Below are 21,895 nucleotides of genomic sequence, written 5' to 3'. Positions count from 1 at the left end.
CTTAGATGATATAAAACCTGTCAATTAAAAATCTCAATTAGCATAAATATTAAACTAAATTTACAGTTTAACAACAATAAAATGTAACTATAAATATTAATTGAAAATGTAACATAATTTATTAATTTATATGTTATTTTGTTGTATATTATAATGTATTAATTATGTGTTGAAATATAATAATATCATCTACATGATAATAGTATATAATCGCAAAATATTTGTAATAAAAATAATTATCCAAGTATTATTATTTTTTGAATTTTTATAATCAATACTATTATAGATAGAAACAAAAAAGTATTTATAACTTTTTAATACTTATTATTAGTACTTATTAGATTTTGTACTCCTAAAGAAAATTTTGGGACAAATATTTAATTAGGAAGCTAATTAACTTGTTAATCAGATAATATTTAAAATGTTTATTAAAATTGCTAATTAAAAAGATTATTAGTATTTAATTAGACAATATTAGAAATTTTAATTAAAAATGTTAATTAGTATAGATATTAATTAATTTGTTAATTTGAAAATATTAAATATTTGAGTTGAAATTAATTAAAAAGTTAACATAATTTAATAATTAGATGATATTTAAAATGTTAATTAAAAACTCAATTATTTTGTTAATTAGGAATATTAATTAAAAATTAACATAATTTAATAATATTAGGGTTTGACTCTTGGAGTTACGACTTTTCATTTAAGAAAATACCTTACTATTTAAGTGGAGAAAGATAGAGAGGCGGATTTATTGTCCCGATGGATTAGTTAAGTGTCCAAAGTGTCTTGACACTGTCATTTTATATATATATATATATATATATATATATATATATATATATTAATTGAAAAAATAACATAATTTAATAATTTATATGTATTTTTTTATATATTATAATACAATAATTATGTGTGAAATATAATAATATAATCTACATAACATTATATAACCACAAAATATTTGTAATAAAAATAATTATCCAAAGCACTTTTTTTTTTTCAATGAGTATTTATAATTAACATGTTTTAGATATAGCAAAAAAAATATTTATAGCTTTTAGTATTTTTTCAATTTAATTCTTTTTATCAGTACTTATTAGATTTTGTAGTTTTAAAAACATTTTAGGACCTTTTTTAGTTGTGAAATATTTTTTTTCATTTTCTAGTTTTTAGTTTTCCAAAGAAGTTGACTTTATTTTTAAATTTTACAAGATTCATATTAAAAGGGTAGAAAAAAAAAAAACAAAAGAAGAGTGTGTTTAAATTTTTATTTTTTATTTTTAAAATTTCTAATAATCATAAAAAAGATAACTTGTTTTTTATTTTTTATATTAAATATATTTTTCAAGTTTAAAATAAGAGGTTCATTAGATCAAGGATTTTGTTTGAGAAATGAAAGGAAAGTAAAATAAGAAAAAAAAAACATATTTTTTTATTAATCTTCTTTCGATATTATATATTATTAAAAATGAAAAATTATTTTCATATGATTTTATATTTGTAAAAAGTCAAATGCTTAATGTGTAAAATCAAAAATTTGTTTATTAACTTACCATGTATTTTATTTTTAAAAATTCCCTTAAAAGCCAAACATGAAAATTTGTATTCTTTCATATTTTTCTTTCTTTTTCCTAACATTTTCTAAGTTCTAAATGAGGCCTAAAGGTCTATTTTCAAATAATAAGAAAAATCAAATATTAATGATATGAAAAATCAAATTTATGTTCATTAATTTGATATATTTTTAATTTTTTCCCTCACTTGACTTAATAATAAGCATGAAAAAGGTGAATTTCTATGTATATATATAAATTTTATTTTCTATTATTTACAAAATTTAAAATGGACCTAATAGATTATGTGAAAAAATATATTTTCATGTTTGCTTGTTCGACCCGCTTGGGATTGAAAAAAAATTCAATACAATTTTATTTATAGTTTTGTCACAACTAATTTCATGTTCCAAAAAAAAGATAAATACATCCGACTTTTCTTCGAGGAAAAAGAATAGGAATAGAGAGAACGAGGAGAGTTAAGGGGATGTTCGGTATTGGCTTTTACATTTGCTTTTGTATACTGAAAATTAACGTGATGACAATGTTTTTGGTTGAAAATATAGGATTTCTTCATCATAGTTTTACAAAAGCGAGTGTTAATGAAATCAATTTTAGTTTGAGAATCAGTAAATCTTATTGTTGAAGAATTAGCTAAGTAAGTGGTATTTAAATTCAAAATCATCTATTCCTTTTGGCCGAGTTAGCTACGCAATCATGGTACTTAGCATCTATTCCTTTTGGCTTAATCTCATTTATATTTATATTATGCGGAGGTTCCTTCCAATGGTAGTTACATGCTAGTATTTTTTATTTTATTTTATTACATAGGAACTCCAGCCACCAACGAGCCCTTCAAACCCCCTGATGCGGCACCAAACCTACAGATCAGCGTCCTCCGCCCCCAGGTCTTGCTAATCAGGGTAAAGTTCGAATATGGACACGGTTTTCGTGCATCAGTTGGACGTTTGGCTAACCTGACCCCCGGGACACATCTCCATTACCATCCACGGTCCCCGTTAGCCCACAAAGTGAACTCTCACCATCCACGGTCTCCACTGGCTCATAGAGTAAACTCTCACCATCCATAGGTATCGCTGGTTTCGTAAGTGTATCTACCTGAAATTGAACCCCTGATACTCCTTCTTATGTGCCGATACCTTTTCATCTTGCCATGCCTGTGGGAGCACATGCTACTATTTTGTTACTTCTATTGATGGTTACAATTAGAAGAAAAATATATTTTTTTGTATGAAGAATAAATATGTAGCCTATGATGTATTTAAGAGATTTTAATTTATTGTGGAGTAATAAAGTGTGAACTTTATTGAAATTTTGAGAATTGATAGAGGCATGAAGTATATTGTTTGTGATTATTTTTACACTAATTGGTAGTTAGATATACTACACAAGAAATGGAGTGATAGAGAGGAGGAATAATGCACTCAAAAAATTTTCCTATAAGTTTCTGGGTAGAAGTCATTGCAAGAAAACGGATCCATCGAAAGCCAAATATTGGACAATTTAAGGTATTTGGATGCATTGCTTATGCTGAATTCCTTGATGTAATTCAAAAAAGAGTAGATGATAAGATAAAAAAATATACCTTCATTACAACCATAAAACAAAAGGTTAATAGTTAATTCATCTTGTTGATGGCCATTTTGATTGAATGACCAAAATAGTGATTGACAAGTCCTAATTACCTCTCTTTGGATTTTTATTATTTATTTTAGACATTTCTGCTTCTCTTTTGTTAGTTTTGATTATACTGGGTGATTCCAGATAGTTTGAAATGATAAGGTGGGGTCTGACAGTGATTTTAACATCGTAAATGAAAATAGAGACAACCTTGTCATTTTGGGCTTTTTAGCGCTCTTTTTGCCAATTTTGATTGCATCGGTAATTCAGGACTGTTCGAAAAGGTAAGAAGTGGTTGGATAGTGATTTTGACTTCGTACGCAAAAATCAAGGTAAAATTTGTTATTTCAAGCTTTTCTACTTTTTTTTTGCTCTTTACCAATTCTAAAATCATCTGGTGATCCATGATAGTTTGAAATGGTTAGAAGAGGTTTGACAGTTATTTTGACATTATGCACAAAAATTGAAGCAAATCCCTTGTCATAACTGACTTTTCAACTCCCTTTTCGCCAATTCTTATTGTAGTAGGTGATGTCGGGTAGTCTGAAATGATAAGGAAAAGTTTGATAGTGATTTTATCCTTTTGCACAAAAATTGAGGCAAAAATTATGATTATTATTATTATTATTATTATTATTATTATTATTATTATTTTTTACAATTTTTTGATATTTTTGGACACTTCTAAAATTATTGGCCATTTTTTGTGAGTCCCACTTTTCATTTTATTTATTTTAATAAATTAAAAAATAATAATATAATAATATAATATTAATTATTAAAATAAATAAATAATAAATAATATTCAATATAATAAAATTTTTAAAAAATCAAAATGAAAAAAATAAGGTTGGCATGTGGCCACATGTGCTAGCGCATGGAGGACCATGTGCATGCCCGTATGATCACACGTACGTATAATCTAAAACTACATTGTCTTTATTTTCAATTAAAAAAATAAAAAGTATATATTAAAAATACCAAGCACACGCACATGCCACTTAAGTGAAATGACGCCATTTTGTTCGTTTTTTTAAATTAAATAGGGGGACAAATCAATGTCATTTTGGCCCCTATCCCCCTCCTTTGTAGCCAACTTTGGCGGGCCCTCGAGCTCCCCAATGCCCAGAAACCTACTCAATTCCTAACTAATCCAAACTACTCCAAACTTCCTTAGGGTGCTCTCTCTCTTTATAGTTGGCCATACAAGACTCTCTCTAGGGTTAGAGCTGTGAGTTTTCCCTTTTAATCTCTCTTTTTTTCCTCCCTCTCTCCCGTTTATTTTCACTCTTCTCTTTCTTTTATCTTCTTTCTTATCTCTCTCCTTCGATTTCATTTTATCCTTGTAGAAAGCCATCTTTAGCCTTAAGAATGTAATTGATCGTAGTGAAAATGATTTGACAAACCTTAGTGAAGGAGATAAAGCGTTAGGACCATCAAATTTTTTTTTTTTAAGAATGTTGGAGCATGAAGAAAAGAAAATAAAGGCACTTGCAGATGGAATAGAAGTGGTGAACTTGGGAACAAAGGAAGCTCCGCAAGAAGTAAAAATTGGTACCTTGATGAACCCGTAAGCAAGACAAGAAGTAGTGAATTTTCTCCATGAATACAATGACATATTTGCTTGGTCTTACCAAGACATACTGGGTTTGGATATTGATATGACAACTTATCAAATACTAATTTAACAAATTGTAAGCTCGTGAAACAAAATTTTAGAAGAATGTATTTCTTAAAATGGCAAGTGAAAATCAAAGAAAAGGTCAAGAAGTAGTTCGGTGTAGGTTTCGTAGAAGTATGCAACTATCCATAATTGGTAGCTAACATTGTTCTAGTCCCCAAAGGATGAAAAAGTAAGAATGTGCGTCGACTACTGTTGAACAACGCTAGCCCAAAGGACAATTTTCTATTACCCCACATTGACACGTTACTAGATAGATGGACACAAGTTATTTTCATTCATGGGTGGTTTTTCCAGATATAATCAAATCAAGATGGAAAAAGATGATAAAGCAAATCATTCATTACTTAATGGCAAACATTTTGTAATAAAGTAATGTCTTTTGGGTTCAAGAATGTTGGCGTTATATATTAGAAAGCCATGGTTGTTCTATTCCATGACATGATGCATAAGAAAGTTGAAGTGTATGTAGATGACATGACTGCAAAATCAAAGACTGATAAAGAACACCCTCCAGTGCTGAAAAAGTTATTTGAAAGATTAAGAAAATACAAGTTAAGGTTAAATCTGGCAAAATGCACTTTTGAAATAGTGTTGAGAAAGTTGTTTGGATTTGTAGTATATCAAAGAGGGATTGAGGTAGATCTAGCTAAGATCTTAGCGTAAAGAAGTTAGAGCCTCCATCCAATGAAAAAAAAGTATGAGGATTTTTGGGAAGGTTAAATTACATTGCTCAATTCATAGCTTAATTAATGGCTACTTGTGAACCAATATTCATACTATTAAAGAAGGATAATCCTTGCATTTGGAATAAATAATGCCAACAAACATTTGACAAAATCAAAGAGTATGTACGAATCCACCAGTATTGATACCACTAGTACTTGGAAAACCATTGATCCTCTATTTAACTATACTAGATGAATCTATGGGTTGCATGTTATGTCAAAATGATGAGATAAAAAAAAGAAAAGAAAAAGACAATCTACTATCTTAGTAAAAAATTCAATCAACGTGAGTCAAGATATTAACCAATGGAAAAGACATGTTATGCTTTAGCTTGGACCACTTACAGGTTAAAGACAATACATGATGTATCATATGAATCACTTTATTTTATATAGATCCATTGAAATATATTTTTGAAAATCCAACATTGTCAAGAGGAATAACTTGGTGAAGCATGCTATTATCTGAGTATGACATTGTCTACAAATCATCTAATGTGATCTTGGGGCTAGTGGTAGCTGACCATTTAGCCAACCATGCAATAGAAGGAAAGGGAACATCTAATCTGAATTCCCATAATGAAGATGTCTTAACTATAGAAGACAAAGATAATAAATGGAAGATGTACTTTGACGAAGTAGTAGACACATATGGATGTGGAGTAAGGGCAGTGTTAGTATCACCTCAGTGGGAATAGTTTCCTATTGCAACAAAGATAACTTTTCTTTGTACCAACAATGTTACCAAATATGAGGCTATCATAGTTGGATTAAAAAGCTATACAAGAAATGAGAATGCGGGATCTCTATGCATATGATGATTCAACTCTTATTATATGTCAAGTAGTGGGGGAATGAAAAATCAAAAATTGAAAGTTGAAACCTTATTAATAGTTCATGGAGAAGATTGTCCAATAATTCAAATCCATATCCTTTGAATTCCCGTTGAGATCAAAGAATAGATTTGCATATGCACTGCAACCTTAACGAGAGGAATGATGCATTCCCGAGAGGGGGGGGGGGTGAATTGGATATTAAAAAAATTCTTCCTAGGTTGTGTGTTCAATTTGAAACTGCAGCCAATATTACACAACTTAGGGTCTTTTCTACACAATCTCAAATCTCAGAAATATATAAGCATGTATATAAAATAATCAACACAATAAATAATCATACATGTGCAGAAATTAAATAGCGTAGGGAAAGAGAAAAACACAATATTTGTTATCAAGGTTTGGCCAATACTGCCTACGTCCCTGCCTCAAGCCACAACTCAAGGATTCCACTATTTGCTAACTTAATCAGGCGGAGCGATGCCATTAACAACTTTCCTTATGGGACAGAGACTCCCCGGCTCAATTACAGGGTCAAGCCACAACCAATTCTCCTTACAAGGCAGAGTCACCTCAACTCAATTACTAGGCAGAGCCAAACTGGTTTCTCCATACGAGGCGGAGTCTCCTTAGTTCACTTACCGGGTGGAACCAAACCAGTTCTCCTTACGAGGCAGAGTCACCTCAACTCAATTATCAGGCTAAGCCAAATTGGTACACCTTACAGGATGGTGACTGTCCTCTTCAGGCCATGCCTAGAATACAATGATATGAATTTTTGTGTACAAACAAAGTTCTTCCACAAAAGCAAAGATGTACAAATTGAAACTCTAAAATGTACTCACACAAGATATGAATTAAAGCTCAAGTGAGTATGGGTATTCTCAAAATAATTTTTTCAATCTTTATGTAAGATGTATATGATAAAAGCTCAAAGATTCAACCCCCCAATGAATATTTCTCCAAAAATGTTTTTTAATAAAAAATATAGGAGAATCTAGGATTTTGCTTTCAAATGGTTTTTGCAAAAAATGATCTTTGATGTGAGGTGAAATATACAATAAGAACTTCAAAGATCTAAATGTTACTAATATTTTCTCCAACAAAGATTTAGCAATGAAAAGTACTTGTAGAAGTTAGGATTTATGCTCAAATATGTTTTTGCAATAAATACTATATGAGCTTTTGAATCTTGCAATGGATGTGCAAAGATCCACAAGCTATAAAGGCAAGTTCTCCCAAAAAATATTTATCAAGGAAATAGCTAGGAGAAACTCTAAGCTTACTCTCAAAATGATTTTCAAAATGAATGCTTAAGTGAGAGTAAATGCTTTTGATTTTAAACTAAATGCCCAAACAAAGAGAAATCAGATGCTCTATTGCAAAAAGATTTTCAAATGAAATAAGTATAAGAGAGTATGAATCAATGAAGCACAAAAATATTTAGAGGATTTTCTATCTAAGCATCATTAAAAAAAAAGAGAGTTATGAAGGGGTATTTATAGAGTCTTGAAAAAATATGGCCGTTAGGGTCACGCAAGGTTTTTTAAAAATTGAACATGTTTTAGCGCTAAAAGAAAATAAGCAACTCGAGAGGGTCGGTCGATTGACGACTTTTTTTCGTCAGTCGGTTGACCTAAACTAGAAATTCAAATTTCTTAGGAGCTCGGTCAACTGAGCAAATCGCCGGTCGGCTGACCAAAGGAGATTTCAAACCCTTCGTTAGTTTGGTCAACTGTCTACAAAAGCCAATCGGCTGAGCGAACAATGTTGGTTGACTAGGGCTATTTTATTCTAAAAGTGCCGGCCGACTGAGGAATGCAAAAAGGCCAAGTTCTAAGGTCAATTGATTGTGGAAACTTTGTTAGCCTTGGTATATTCCCAAGAGGAGGGGGGGGGGGGGAGTGAATTGGGTATTTAAAATTTCTTCCTAGGTATGTTCAAATCAGCAGCAGTAATATTCAACCTAGGGTCTGTCTACATACTCATAAACCCAAATGCGCAGATAAATAAAATGTGCGAAAATTAAATCATGTGCAGCGTTCAAAGAATAACATACATGTCCAAGAATGTAAATTGCAGAAATATAAACAGTGCACACACAATATGTTATCGGGGTTCGACCAATACTGCCTACGTCCCCACCCCTTGGCTCACCAGCACAAAGATTTCACTAATGCTCACTTAACAGGTGGAGCGGCATTGGTTACAACCAGGTCAATTAACGGGATTAACCTCAGCCTACAACTGCACCTTACTAGGATGGTGCACCTAATTTTCCTAATTGAGTCTTAGCCAATCAGAGACTATTCAATAGGACTTGTCTCCCTCTTTAGGCCCACACTTGGAATACAACAAATATTCAATACAATTTTGCATACACAGAAATATGCTTCTACACAAGCAAATATGTACTACAATATAGCACAGTATAATCAATGCACTTCAACACAATATAGAAACTATAAGTTTTGTGCAATGTGTTCAACTATACTCTTACAAATGTCAATGTGCAATAACCTCAAAGAGTGTGTAAACAATCTATCTTTGAAACTAACAGTTAATGTTAATCAATCACAACAAGTATTTCAAAGAGTTGCAATAAGGGTGTACAAAAATCTCTTAAATGATTTTCTCAAAATGTACCTCAAGAGATGTTTGAAAAGAATGCTTATGAAAATATTCACACAATAAAAAATGCAAGCCAGGTGAGTCTTGCAATGGGGATGCAAAGACCCACTTGTCGCGACGTCCTGGGAGCGCGTGAGCCCTGGGCGGCGATTTCAAAATCAATTTTAATTTTCAAGAAAAAATAGGGAATGTCGGAGTCGCCACTAACCTTTTAGTGTGGTTAGAACACATGATTACTACCCCGTTAGGGGTAGAATGGGTCTACGTTACTAGAGTTAGGCTCGGGAATTCGGTTATGTGAGGGGAAGGTACAAGCACCCCCTACGCGCCCGTTCTTACGAACGGTACCTAATTAATTTGAAATTATCCCTAAGTTAATCTAATAAGTCTTTAAATTACTCCTTTTTATGAATTTATAAATACACGTACAAAGTGAATAAATAAATAAATAAATAAATAAGTAAATAAATAATACAAAAAAATATATGTAAAATATAAATATTTACATATTCCCTTAGAACTAAGGGTACGTGAAGCCCGAAGGCTCATACCCCTCGCAATAATATCATAGGGATATACCCACACAAAAATACTTACTAAAATAATACCACAATATTAGAAATAATGGATATCTCAATACAAAATATAAACATAGGAAATAATAGCCCTAATATATTATAATGATAATACATTAGCTGTAATAATAATACTACTATAATAATAACACATATATATCTCATAATATTAATAATGCATAAATACCAATACGATATTATAATACCACTTTAATATATATATATATATCATATCACGTAAATGTTAATACTATACCATAATAATACTACTAGACTAATAATACATATATATCATAATTTTACTAACTATACAATATGATAATAATATATCTTAACAAATACATGCAAAAACCCTAACTATAAATAATCAAAACTTTAACATAACACTAATAAAACCCTAATATTAACAATAAAGGAAACATTTTAAAAATATGACAACAAATCAAACCCTAAAAGTTAAAGGTAATATAAACAAACATGGAAACAAATAAGACGAAATTATGGAATTAGACAAACCCTAAAATAAATATACAATGTCAATCAAACCCACAATAATATACAATAATATGAAAATAATCAAACGTGCAATAATATGGAAATAAATCAAAAATCCTAAATATAATAGGCAATATGTATAATAACAATAATAGCTTGGAAATAATTAGAGCCTTACAATTAATGTACAATAACAATGTGGAAACAAATTAAACCCTATAATACACATGCAATATATACAATAATGGAAACCGTTACACAAGTAATATTATGGGAAGCAATTTAAACCCTAAAGTTAATAAATAAAACACGCGACAATAATTATGGAAATAATTTAAAACCTTACCATTAATATATCATGACAATATGAGAGACCAATCGAACCCTACATAAAACATATAATGAATAAAACCCTAAATATACCATTAAAACCCTAAATACAAAATGTAATAATTTAAACCCTAAATACACAATATATACTAAAATAAATAAAGACCCTCAGGATAACATAGACACCCTAAATAATAAATGAGTATATTACGGTGATTGAAAATACAGTGATAATATAAGCACCTTACACAAATATACAAACAAGCTATGGACATATAAAAGTATTAAATAATATAATCCAAAACCTATAACAATGTTAGATATCAACATTTAAGCTTTAAACATTAAAACGAATTCCTACAATAAAAAAAGTATGTGTATGAATATTAATGGCATAGTCATCACAACCCTAAAAAAGAACCTTATTTTGATAATACATCATCTAACCTTTAGAAGTAGATACAATCAAGAATTTAAACTTAAAATTTAAATAATAAAGAAATACTATGACGATAGGAATCCTACAATAACAAGGGTAAACTAGTTAATATTCATAATAATATGTGAAAAAGAAAAAGAGAGAAAAAATATATATATATATATAAATCTAGACATCAAGCACGCAGTAAAAATCTAAACTTTCAATATTGAAACCCAAATAAGAGATTAACCTATGCCTGTGTGTGTTTACAAAGCTACAGGTGACGAGTGTGTGTGTGGTTTGCTGTGTGTGTGAGTGTGTGCATGTGGGAATTCCGGAGACTCACCATCGGGGATGAGTATGGATCGCCGGAGTTTTCTATGACGCCGTGGTTGCCGGATGGCCGCTGGGTGACTCCCAGCCGTGAATTCCTGGAGGGCGGTGATGGTTGCTGCGAGGCTAGGTGTCGGTGGCTGCTGGTGCTTTGGGTGGTTGGCCGAAGTGGTGCAGCTGGTGTTGGGGTGGTCTCGGAGCAGAGGATTGGCGGTCTTGCCTGCTCTGCTGTGGCCGAAGATGATGGAAGCTGGAGTGCGTGCGACAGCCGCTGGTGGCGCTGCGGCGGGTGGATCTGTGGAGTTGCAATGGGTGTTTTCGGTGATGGAGATGGCTGGAGAGATCTCGGAACTGTGTGGAGAGGAGTTGAGATGGTTGTTGGACTGGTACGTGAGGAGCTGGGAGCAGAAGCTCGTCTCCAGAAGAAGAAGCTAGAAGAAGAAAATCATGTTTTTTTTCAGCTTGGCTTCTCTCCCCCCCCCCCCATTGCTGTGTGAGTTCCCCCACCTTTTATAAAATTTTTTTTTGAAAACCCTAAAAAAAAACTTCCTTTTTTTGATTTTATTTTTATTTTTATTTTTTTATGCTTTTATTCTTATGGTAATAATGAAAATGGAAATAATAAAAATAATAATAATTATCATAATAATATAAGTATCGATAAGGTAATAATAATAATAATACTACTACTAATAGTAAATAATAATAAATAATTATGGTAAAAATAAAAATAATAAAGATATTATCAGTAAAATCATAATAATAATAATACTAATAAAAATAAAGTAATAATTAATAATAATAATTATAATAATGATAACATTACTAATAAAGATACAGATAATAAAAATAATAATACCCAAAATAAGATACTAATGCTAATAATAATAATAATAATAATAATAATAATAAGGTAATAGAGATAACTAACAATAATAGTAATAATAATCCAGAATAATTATAGTAAATTAATAATAATAATAATAAAAAAGTAATAATAAAATAACGAAAGTAAAAATACTAATAATAATAAAATAACAAAAGGGAACCCCTTGTTCATTTTGGTTAGGGCAAAAATAGGGTGTCTACACTACTAGCTACAAGTTTTCCCACACAAAGAATATTAGTTAAACTGGGGGAAAACCTTAGCTAAAACTCTTCAATAAAATCAAACAATCAATATATATCAAAGAGAGTTTTGAGCAAGAGTAGCTAATCTAGATCACACACTAACACTCTTTTGGAAACTAGGTTTGTCAAGGGAATCACAAAGAAAGAGTGTATTTGGCTTGGTATATGAAATATGAGCACTCAAATTTCAGAGGATTTTTCAAGATAATCTAGGTGCTAATCTAATTTTAATTGTGCAAATGAACTAGTATATATAGGCATTGGCAAAAATATAACCGTTAGGAAACAATGGGGAATTTTAAATTTGTTTTAAAACTTTTTTATGAAAATTAACCCCGTTTAATCGTCTTAACCGCGGTAAAAATATAAAACAACCCAAGAATTTTGGGTGGCTGAATCACGGTTCGGTCACCCAAACAGAGACAATGAAAAAAGTTAATTTTTAAAGTTTGGTCGTTTGAGTATGGGTTCGGTTTGTTGAACCAAGGTGATTTCCACACTGTATGCGATTTGGGTGCTCGGTCATGAGTTCGGTCTGCCGAAACCATGTGTTTGGTAGCCCGAGGCAATTTTGAACGTGAAGTTCAGGCTGCCGAGTTAGTGGGAAAAGTTAAAAACAGTTTTGGTCGCCCGTGGACGCTACGTTCAAAATGGTTTGGTCGCCTGAAATCAAAGTCAACAAGTTGACTCATCAAGGGTTCGGTCACCCGAGGTGTTCTGAACATCTCGGGTTCGGTCGCCCGAAGCCTCACAATTTGTACCTATAAGTCCATTTTCACTTCAATTTATTCCCTTGATATTATAAGTGATTATGGGGAGATATTATATGTATGTGTAAGGACCTAAGGTCATTCTAAGGTCTTTGAGAGTGCGCCCAAAGACCTGGCATCGGTCGACCGAATCCCTAAGGTCTTTCTAAGGTCTTGAGCTTATAGTCCTATATGCATGATATGTAGATTATTATAGACCTTGGATGATTATTATTACAGACCCGAATAAGGCATAATATAAATTACAATACAAGTAAACATTATGGGTCTTTAGTCATCAAGTCTTCACATGTACTGTGTGATTTCGTCAATATGAACTTGCACACAAACTTGACAGACATTAAATACCAGAGTATTTGTCATGATCAAAACGGGATATGACCTATAAGGTCAACAAATTTAATAAAAAATGGTCGGTTGACTGATCCTTGTCAAACTTTGACTTTTGGCCTAAGGAATGGTCAGCCGCTGAGGTTTATATAACGTGAACTGGTCGGCCGATCGAGGTTAGTGAATACCTCAGTTTTTGACCTGATTTTGATCCTAAAACTATTCCAAAACCTTTGAATGATTTTAGCTTTTATGAAAAAGGTTTTCGATAAAAGGTTAGGTCTCCTAAGGCCAATTTATGGTATTTTGAGCTTTCATTCACATCATGCAAGAACTACATTATTACATACATTTCTAAACTAAATGCAATTACAAATCAAATAGAAAATGTCTTCTTCTTTGCTCTTATGATGGAATACGCCAGGTTGAGGTGGTCTTTAAGTTTTTCAGGCTTCCATTGTACCTCTCATTTGTGTGCGTGCTGATTTATAAGCCTGCTCATGCACTAAATACACACATGAGATGCTTGTAGTTTTTTAGCATCAAAACAAGGATCGGACTAAAAAAATCAACAATCTCTCCTTTTTTTATGATGACAAACACATGGGAGCAAAATGAGTTAAGCCTGAAAGGCTCCCCCTAACAATATGCATTCTTTAAAAATAAGTAGTGTAGATCAAGCATATTTAAGAAAGAAGACTTTTCAAATAATCATGCATTTAGTTTTAGCATTAAAGCACATTGAAGCTCAGAAATTTATCCCATTAAAAAAAAATTCCTTATATAGAAAAAATATCTCCCTCCTTTGGGCATAAAATCATTTATCATTTTTCTCATAAAATTCTTCCCCTTTTAGCATTAGCAAAAAGGGTTAAGTGTAAAAACAATTTGAGCATTTAAAAAATAGCTTAAGAGAACTCCCCCTTTTTAATACAAAAAACTAGGCATAGAATTTTGCACACAAAAACATTGTAACTGGCCATATGTAATTATGATGACATGTTAAACAAGGTCAGACTAGAAATACCCACAAACCATTTCAATTAAATCACTACATAAGACTCATAAAAGATATGAGTTTAAAGAATATGACATACAATAGCAGATGTAGGTTTGAGCATAAATTTAGCCAAACTAGTTCGCATGCATCTTCATATATAATCAATAATCCAGTTATATGTATATATATATACTAAGGAAAAACATAATGAATTTTAGTTTTTAAAAAATTTCTTGCCATAAAGCGTTTCATAAAAATATTCCCCCATTCATGACATCAAAGAATACTGGGGACGATGTTTGCTGAAAAAAAAACTTTAATACAAAACTCAATCAAGCAATGTTTTTCTAGTTTAGCAATTAAAAGAAACTCATGATGGCCAGAAAAAGCAACCGAATAAATTCCAAGGATATCAGAAAATTTAGAACATGAATCATATGGCAAAATTTGAAAATATTGTTGCTAAGTAAAATATTACTATTTAAGGTTTTCAATAAAATCATCATATTTAAGTACATAAGCCACCGTGATTTCAAAAGCAGATCTAAGCTTAAGAATGGGTGAACACAACAAGATAAAGATTTTAATTTTGAAGGCTCCCCCTTTGGATTTGAATATAGCTTAGATGAACACAACTGCTTATACTGATCAAGGATTGATTTCATTAGGCACACCAAGCAGTATAAGCAAACATTCTTAAATCAACTATATTGAATATTTATCAACCATTGATTAGTATAGTCATCCCTATAAGCCACAAATGCATCGGAGATAGATATCAAGGCATGATATAATGCTCATAAACCAAGAACAATCCACATCTATTCATACAGAAGAGCCTCAATATTCAAAAAGTGAAACATGATGCAAATGAGTCCTTTATGCTCTTTTTCTAGGGATGGAGCTCAGCTCCCTTATATGTGTTCTCATGCATGCATTATCAATTTAGGATGAAGATTAGATTTTCATTTAACATTCAGTCATCCTTTAAAATAAAGTCCTGCATGCAACATATTATGACTATTTGACACATGGTTACTGTATATTGAATTCTATTTAGCACTAGATAGCCAACAAGGCTATACTCATATAATTATGCAATAATCATGCAGTTTACACAAGCATGCACCAAATCATAATCATTTAAGAACATGATATTTGGGTTTTGATTATTTTGGTAAAATTCTAATGAAATTTCGACAGCACGTCGTCTGTAAATAAGACATTTCCTAAAAAGACAAGCTCCAAAAACCTGGTTGTTTATAGCAAATAATCCATTTCAAATAGGCAACAACCTAGTCCACTATCAGCATGCAATTCACAAAGTTCTACAACAGCCTTGCAGTTGGCATTCCAGATTAAGCATGCAATCCAGTAGTCAAAAGCATTTAAATAGAATTAACTATCCATTAGACCGTATGAGCATTAAGCAAGAATGGATAGTAATTTACAACGCTGTTCTCATCAAGGCATACAAGCATAAAAATATAATCATGAGAGCATTTAATTTATATAGCTATGAAATTATAAGGAGAAATGCTCCCCCTTAGTTATGCACTATCATCGTCTATTGCCTTTTTCATGCTTCTATCATCGTCTATTGCCTTAAGATTTTCAATGATTTATACTTTGGCTTGAATGTCTAGGCTTAGAGGACCAAAAAGTCACAATGAATAATTCTTTAAAAGAACTAAGCCTATTTAGCATCTTTTCTTATGAATTTCAATGCGAGAGAGATGCAAGTTCGAATGACATTTGATTTTAATTGTTCGTGCATAGGTTTCTTTGAAATTTGTTCCATCATCTAGATTCAAACCTATATCAATCATCTTAGCTATTCAACTTCATTATAAGGATGTGAAGCTCTAAAGGATTTGATGTTAATTTGAGAGCTTATGACGAGAGTTGGGATTAATACTCTTAGAAGATAAAACATTATAAAGTTTAGAAGAGTATTTTGGAGATGCAAGACAATACTCAAAATTTTTTTGTGCTAGTGAATATGTCCTAACTTTTTTGGCAAAGAGCATTTAGGAGTATGAATTTTTTAGCATAGCTCTTTGATGATATCTGACTTTCCACTATTGGAAGGTATCCTTTAAATATGATCACAAGGTAGAGCAAGGATACGAACCAAGGAATAGGAGAAACCTTACCGAATATGATTGTGGTTTGGTAAAGTTTTCCTATGAAAAAGAAAGCTTCTATATGAATCAAAATTAGAGAATTTTTGCAATTTGGGCATATAGGGAAAAATTTATTATAACTAGATGAAGACTTGATTCCCTTAGTGGATGCCCCCAATTTTGACTGCGGAAAGGATGTCTTTTAAATAAGCACTTAATATATTAGGAATTTATTATGATTAATGCTTATACCTAGAGCGATGACTAAATTTTGATCTAGGTTTTAAGACCGAAAATGAGTTTGGGATTAAATGATATATAGTGTGAGATGGATCCCATAAACCTCATACTTGTGTAATGGACAAAATCTTCTTAAGATATCCATATTTAAGCATGGGTACCAAGTAAAGGTGCTTTGTCCATTTGGAAGTGGATTTTCTTTAGCATGCTTTTGAGATATTATTCAAGATATGATGATTTATATTTTTCATCTCAGAATTATAAGGTTCTAGAGATTTTAGCTAGTTGTGCTCTCAACCTTTACTTTGAACCAATCAGAGGAATACTGTGGATTATGTGGAGAATGGTGTCTCACTCAAGTAGAGATTACCACATTCCTTTTCAGTTCAAAGCTCGCGTGCTAATGCCAATATTTTTCATATCTTACCCAATCGTTATGATATGTATTAAGTTCATATTGGATAGACTTGAATTTTCATATTGGCTAGAATTACAATGGTTCTTAGTACAACAATAGTGTATAGTGAATACATATACTGAGATTTTTCATTTTAAGCATATACCACTTCCCAAGCCTTTAGTCATCAATACCCTCTTTTAATTTAAATAATTAAACCTACTATCTAAGGAAGAATTTAGACATTTATACAATTCCCATTGGAATTCAATCTTCCTTTGGTCTTAAGGGGTTTGCCTTCATGACAACCCATGCCATGTTTTTATCCATGCCTCTGGCACTTTTACATAGACAAGTAAACCTAGTGTACCCTTTCTCTTTATAATATAAGCAAGTATTATGTATATGTGAAGAGCTTTGCTTATTTGTTCCATTTTCACTTGATGAGGCATGATTGTGGGTTTGATAAACAAAACATGAACCCTTTTTGAAAATATTCTTCTTTGTAATGCCTAAGGGTTTCCTTGAATTATTCTTTTTACTTGTAGATTTGAAAATCATTTCAGGATAATCTTCAATTTTTCTTTGTGAGCAAATGATTTCCAAAACCTTTACAATCTTTTTATTTTCTAAGGTGACATGATATTCTCTTAGAATTTCTAATTTTATTGCCCACCTTTTATTCTCATTCTTCAACATTGCTTTCATCTTAGACATCCTAATTAGAAACTTATGTGTTTTCAATAAAGCCTTTTCTAGTTTTTCGTTGGAGGCCATGCTTACATTATCAAATTTAATGCATGATTCATCATAAAATTTATCACAATAACTATTATATTAATCAATGCATGCATCATTAATAGGATTATCACTATATTCAATAGATGATTCAGCACACGATACATCATAACATTTGACATAAGAATCATCAATTGAGGTAGAGTGAGAATCATATACCTCTTTTTCTATTGATGCTATTACCCCATGATTTACCACATCTTGATCATTTGAGCTTAACAATTCCAGAGTGACTGTCTCTTTCTTTTAGGTCTCTTCATATTTATTTTCGAGCTCTCCCCACATTTCTTTTGCACTAGAGCAAACCACGATCTCATGAAAGATATTAGACTCTAAAAAATAGTAAAATATATCCATGGCAATAGAATTTGCATTGCACTAAACTATTATCATTTTCATTTAAAGGCATATGAATTCCTTTAACAATAACATGCCAGGCCCTCCAGTCCATAGATTTTATAATTATGTTCATCCTTAACTTCTAGGCAGTGTAATCGACACCACAAAATAATGGAGGCCTGCTAAGAGATTGTATCTCACTGAATGGGGATACATATAGAGACCTGGATAATTTTTATAATTTAATAATAGGAGAAGGAGAGAAAAAGAATTAAAATTGGGAAATTAAATAGGGTCTCATCGATGAACGTATGGGATTCATCGATGAGCACATATAAGGGTCTCGTCGATGGGGACGTGTCTCGTCGACAAGAAAATACCGAGAGACTATTTTTCCATCTCTGAATTTTATCGACGAGAAACAAACGTTCATCGATGAACTTTCTTCATGACCTCGTCGATGAAGTGACGTAGCTCGTCGATAAAGACCAGTGTATAAATAGCCCTAAACTCGGATTTCAGCGTAGAAACTTGCAAACCTCACTTTCTCTCATTACTTTTTTGTCCTCCACCCCTTCTCTCTAAGTTTCTGGGCTGGATTCTCGCCAGTTCGATGATCTGAGTCCACCACGACACTCCTAGAAGAGTTTTCTTCAAATCTGCTGGAGTGGATCATTGGTGGGGCTAGCTTGAATTCCATTCCAAATTTAAGGTAAGGCTTTCTGTTGATTTATGCGTAATCCCAAGAGGGGGGGGGGGGCGAATTGGGTATTTTAAAAATTCTATCAAACTTATTTACCAATTAATCTCTCTTCCTATATTTAACAAATTTCTTATCAAGTTTGTGTGAGATTATTCAACATACATACAAGCAATGTAAATAATGAATTGCATTGCGGAAATTAAAAGATAAGGGATGAGAGAATGCAAACACAGTTTTTAAGAGGTTTAGCCAACTAGCCCTATATCCCCGCCTTGAGCAACCCACTCAAGGATTCTACTACAATCCCTGCTCCTGAAATTGGGACGGAGCTTCCCTTACAATCCAATGCTTACAAAAGGTACAAATTCCTCCTACTCCACCGCTTACAAGAGATGCAGCCCTCTCCTCACACCTGGTTCACAACTCGAACCGTGAATACAATGAAATCTCTAAAACACTCAAAGTTGCTTCTAACAAAGCTCATGAGTACAATTCAAATTCCTAATACATAATCAATTGATAAAACTTGAAGCTGAGAATGTATGAAATGATACAATAGTTTATGAATGATTATGTTTTAATACGCAATTTCCCTTCTAACCAAAACTCCAAAGAAATGATATATCTAAATGCTTCAGAGAATATTAGGGTTCGAGTTCACTTTGTAAAAATGTACAAATATATCTAATGTGAACTTATTAAAAAAAACCTTTGTCTTGAATATTGGATCAATCAAAATCAACTACTTTCTTTCAAATATTCAATCACACAATGATCTTCGTAATAAGCCAATACATATATATATATATATATATATATATATATAATATGATTTTCAAAGATCACAAACTGAATATATTGTTTTTCAGAAAATATACCTCAATAAAATGTATATTTATAAATACCAAGGATATTTAATCAAGCGTCAATGTATCTAAAATATAGATCCTTTAACAAAACACACACTTGAATCAAATCTTTTTAACCAATGATAAAAACCTTTTATCAAGTAGTGAGATTATTTAAATAATATAAATGAAAAGTTTACTCACTCTCTATCACTCAGCCTATTTTAACAATAGATTTTGAAATGAGTAGTTCTTTGGAAAAATATATATATCAATGGCAAAATAAACTTTCTCATGTAACAAACTTGTCAAGAAAAATCTCTATATGGTTAGGAACACTCAAGATCAAACTCTCTAACGATAATCAATAATAGATGATGATATGAGAATCTCTTGAAAAAAACTAAACAGATTAACCAAACTTGAATACCAAGTTGAAATCAAGATGTGTAAATGAATCCCCTTTGATTTTCTGAATTGATTTGCCCAAGCTTGATGAGTATGTGCAAGAGTGCGGGTAATTGTATAACAATGTGTTCAAAGTTTTCAAATCTCTTTTCAACAAGATGTTCTCTTCTTTTCTCGTTTGTCTTGGCTAAAGCTTTAGGGTTTAGATATTCAATATATAGATGCTTAACCCTTAGAATCAATCTTGATCATTAGATTAAAAAATATCTCGTTAGTTCTCTCAATAAAAATTAAAATTTTAAGTTTTCCCGCAAGTTCAGGAGACTGAAGTTCCTTAGTGCTTCGAAAAATCAACTTGAATACAGGGTCAGGTGACTGAAGTGGAGTTCAGGCTCTTGAAGTGACACCTTGAGGCTACTGAAGTCACAAGTTCAAGCGACCGAAGTGCCTCGGCCAAATTCTGTGTTTCACCATTAATTCTTCAGGAGACTGAACTTAATCTTCAGGCTTTTGAAAAAATTCTTCAAGCGACTGAGGTTGAATTTTGGCTATCGAAGTTCCCATTTTCTGAATTTTCTCTTTCTATTTAAAAAATCTGCTTTGCTCTCTTTCTTGGCTCTTTTATAAAAATATTTTCCAAGGTTTTAAAAATATTTCTAAGTCCATGAATGTCTCGTAAGGATATTCATGAAATGCATGAGTCTTAAAGTCATTCTAAGGTATATGTTGAGCCTCAAATTAGATCATATGAAAATGTAAATACATGAGTTCTAAATACCCATTCCCATGACATTCTTGAGCTTGGTGTCTGCATCCTCATTCTTGTATTCTTTGAGTTCCATGGTTGCCCATATATGTATGCTTTGTTCTTTATGGCCTTCGCGACTTATTATCTTTCCATGCAAGCTTAATATAGTTTTTGTTCACAATCTCAATGCACAGATCAAATACCAAGTCATTTGTCATTATCAAAATAGGATTGGACTCATAGAGTCAACAATCTTCCCCTTTTTGGTGATGGCAAATATATGAACAAAAATATATAATAAAATGGGTTATGCCTAACAAGGCTCCTCCTCAATTAATGCATCAAATATTCAATGTGAAATATGCTCATGCCAAATACGATATGTTCATGTTCATAAACATGTTGTTTAGCCTGATTCCAAATAAAATACGCCCATGTTCATACACACGTTGTTTAGTATAATTCTTTTCCTGTAGTCTAATTCTTCTCCCCTTTACACAATTAGATTTGCCAACAAATTTTGCCCCTGATTTTTCAAACAATTTTTGCTATTATCCTTCTTCCCCTTTTGCACAATTAGTTTTGTCAACACTTTTTGCTCCAGATATTGTTCCCCCTTTTGACATCAACAAAAAGGTAGAAAGCAATCATACATGAGTGGACATAACCTTATGTTCTTCTCCCATTTGAAATCTTAAAGTTTTAAACTTGTTCAACTATCAGATTTGAAATTGCCTTGTGAACATACACAGTGTGCCAAATGTCAAAGATTATGTGAGGATACCAATATTTACATCTTAAAAATGCGATACCGAATGTTGATTAATGTG

Source organism: Malania oleifera, chromosome 5, assembly GCF_029873635.1.
Source record: "Malania oleifera isolate guangnan ecotype guangnan chromosome 5, ASM2987363v1, whole genome shotgun sequence".
Taxonomy (NCBI): Eukaryota; Viridiplantae; Streptophyta; class Magnoliopsida; order Santalales; family Ximeniaceae; genus Malania; species Malania oleifera.
Note: the sequence above shows the minus strand (reverse complement) of the source record.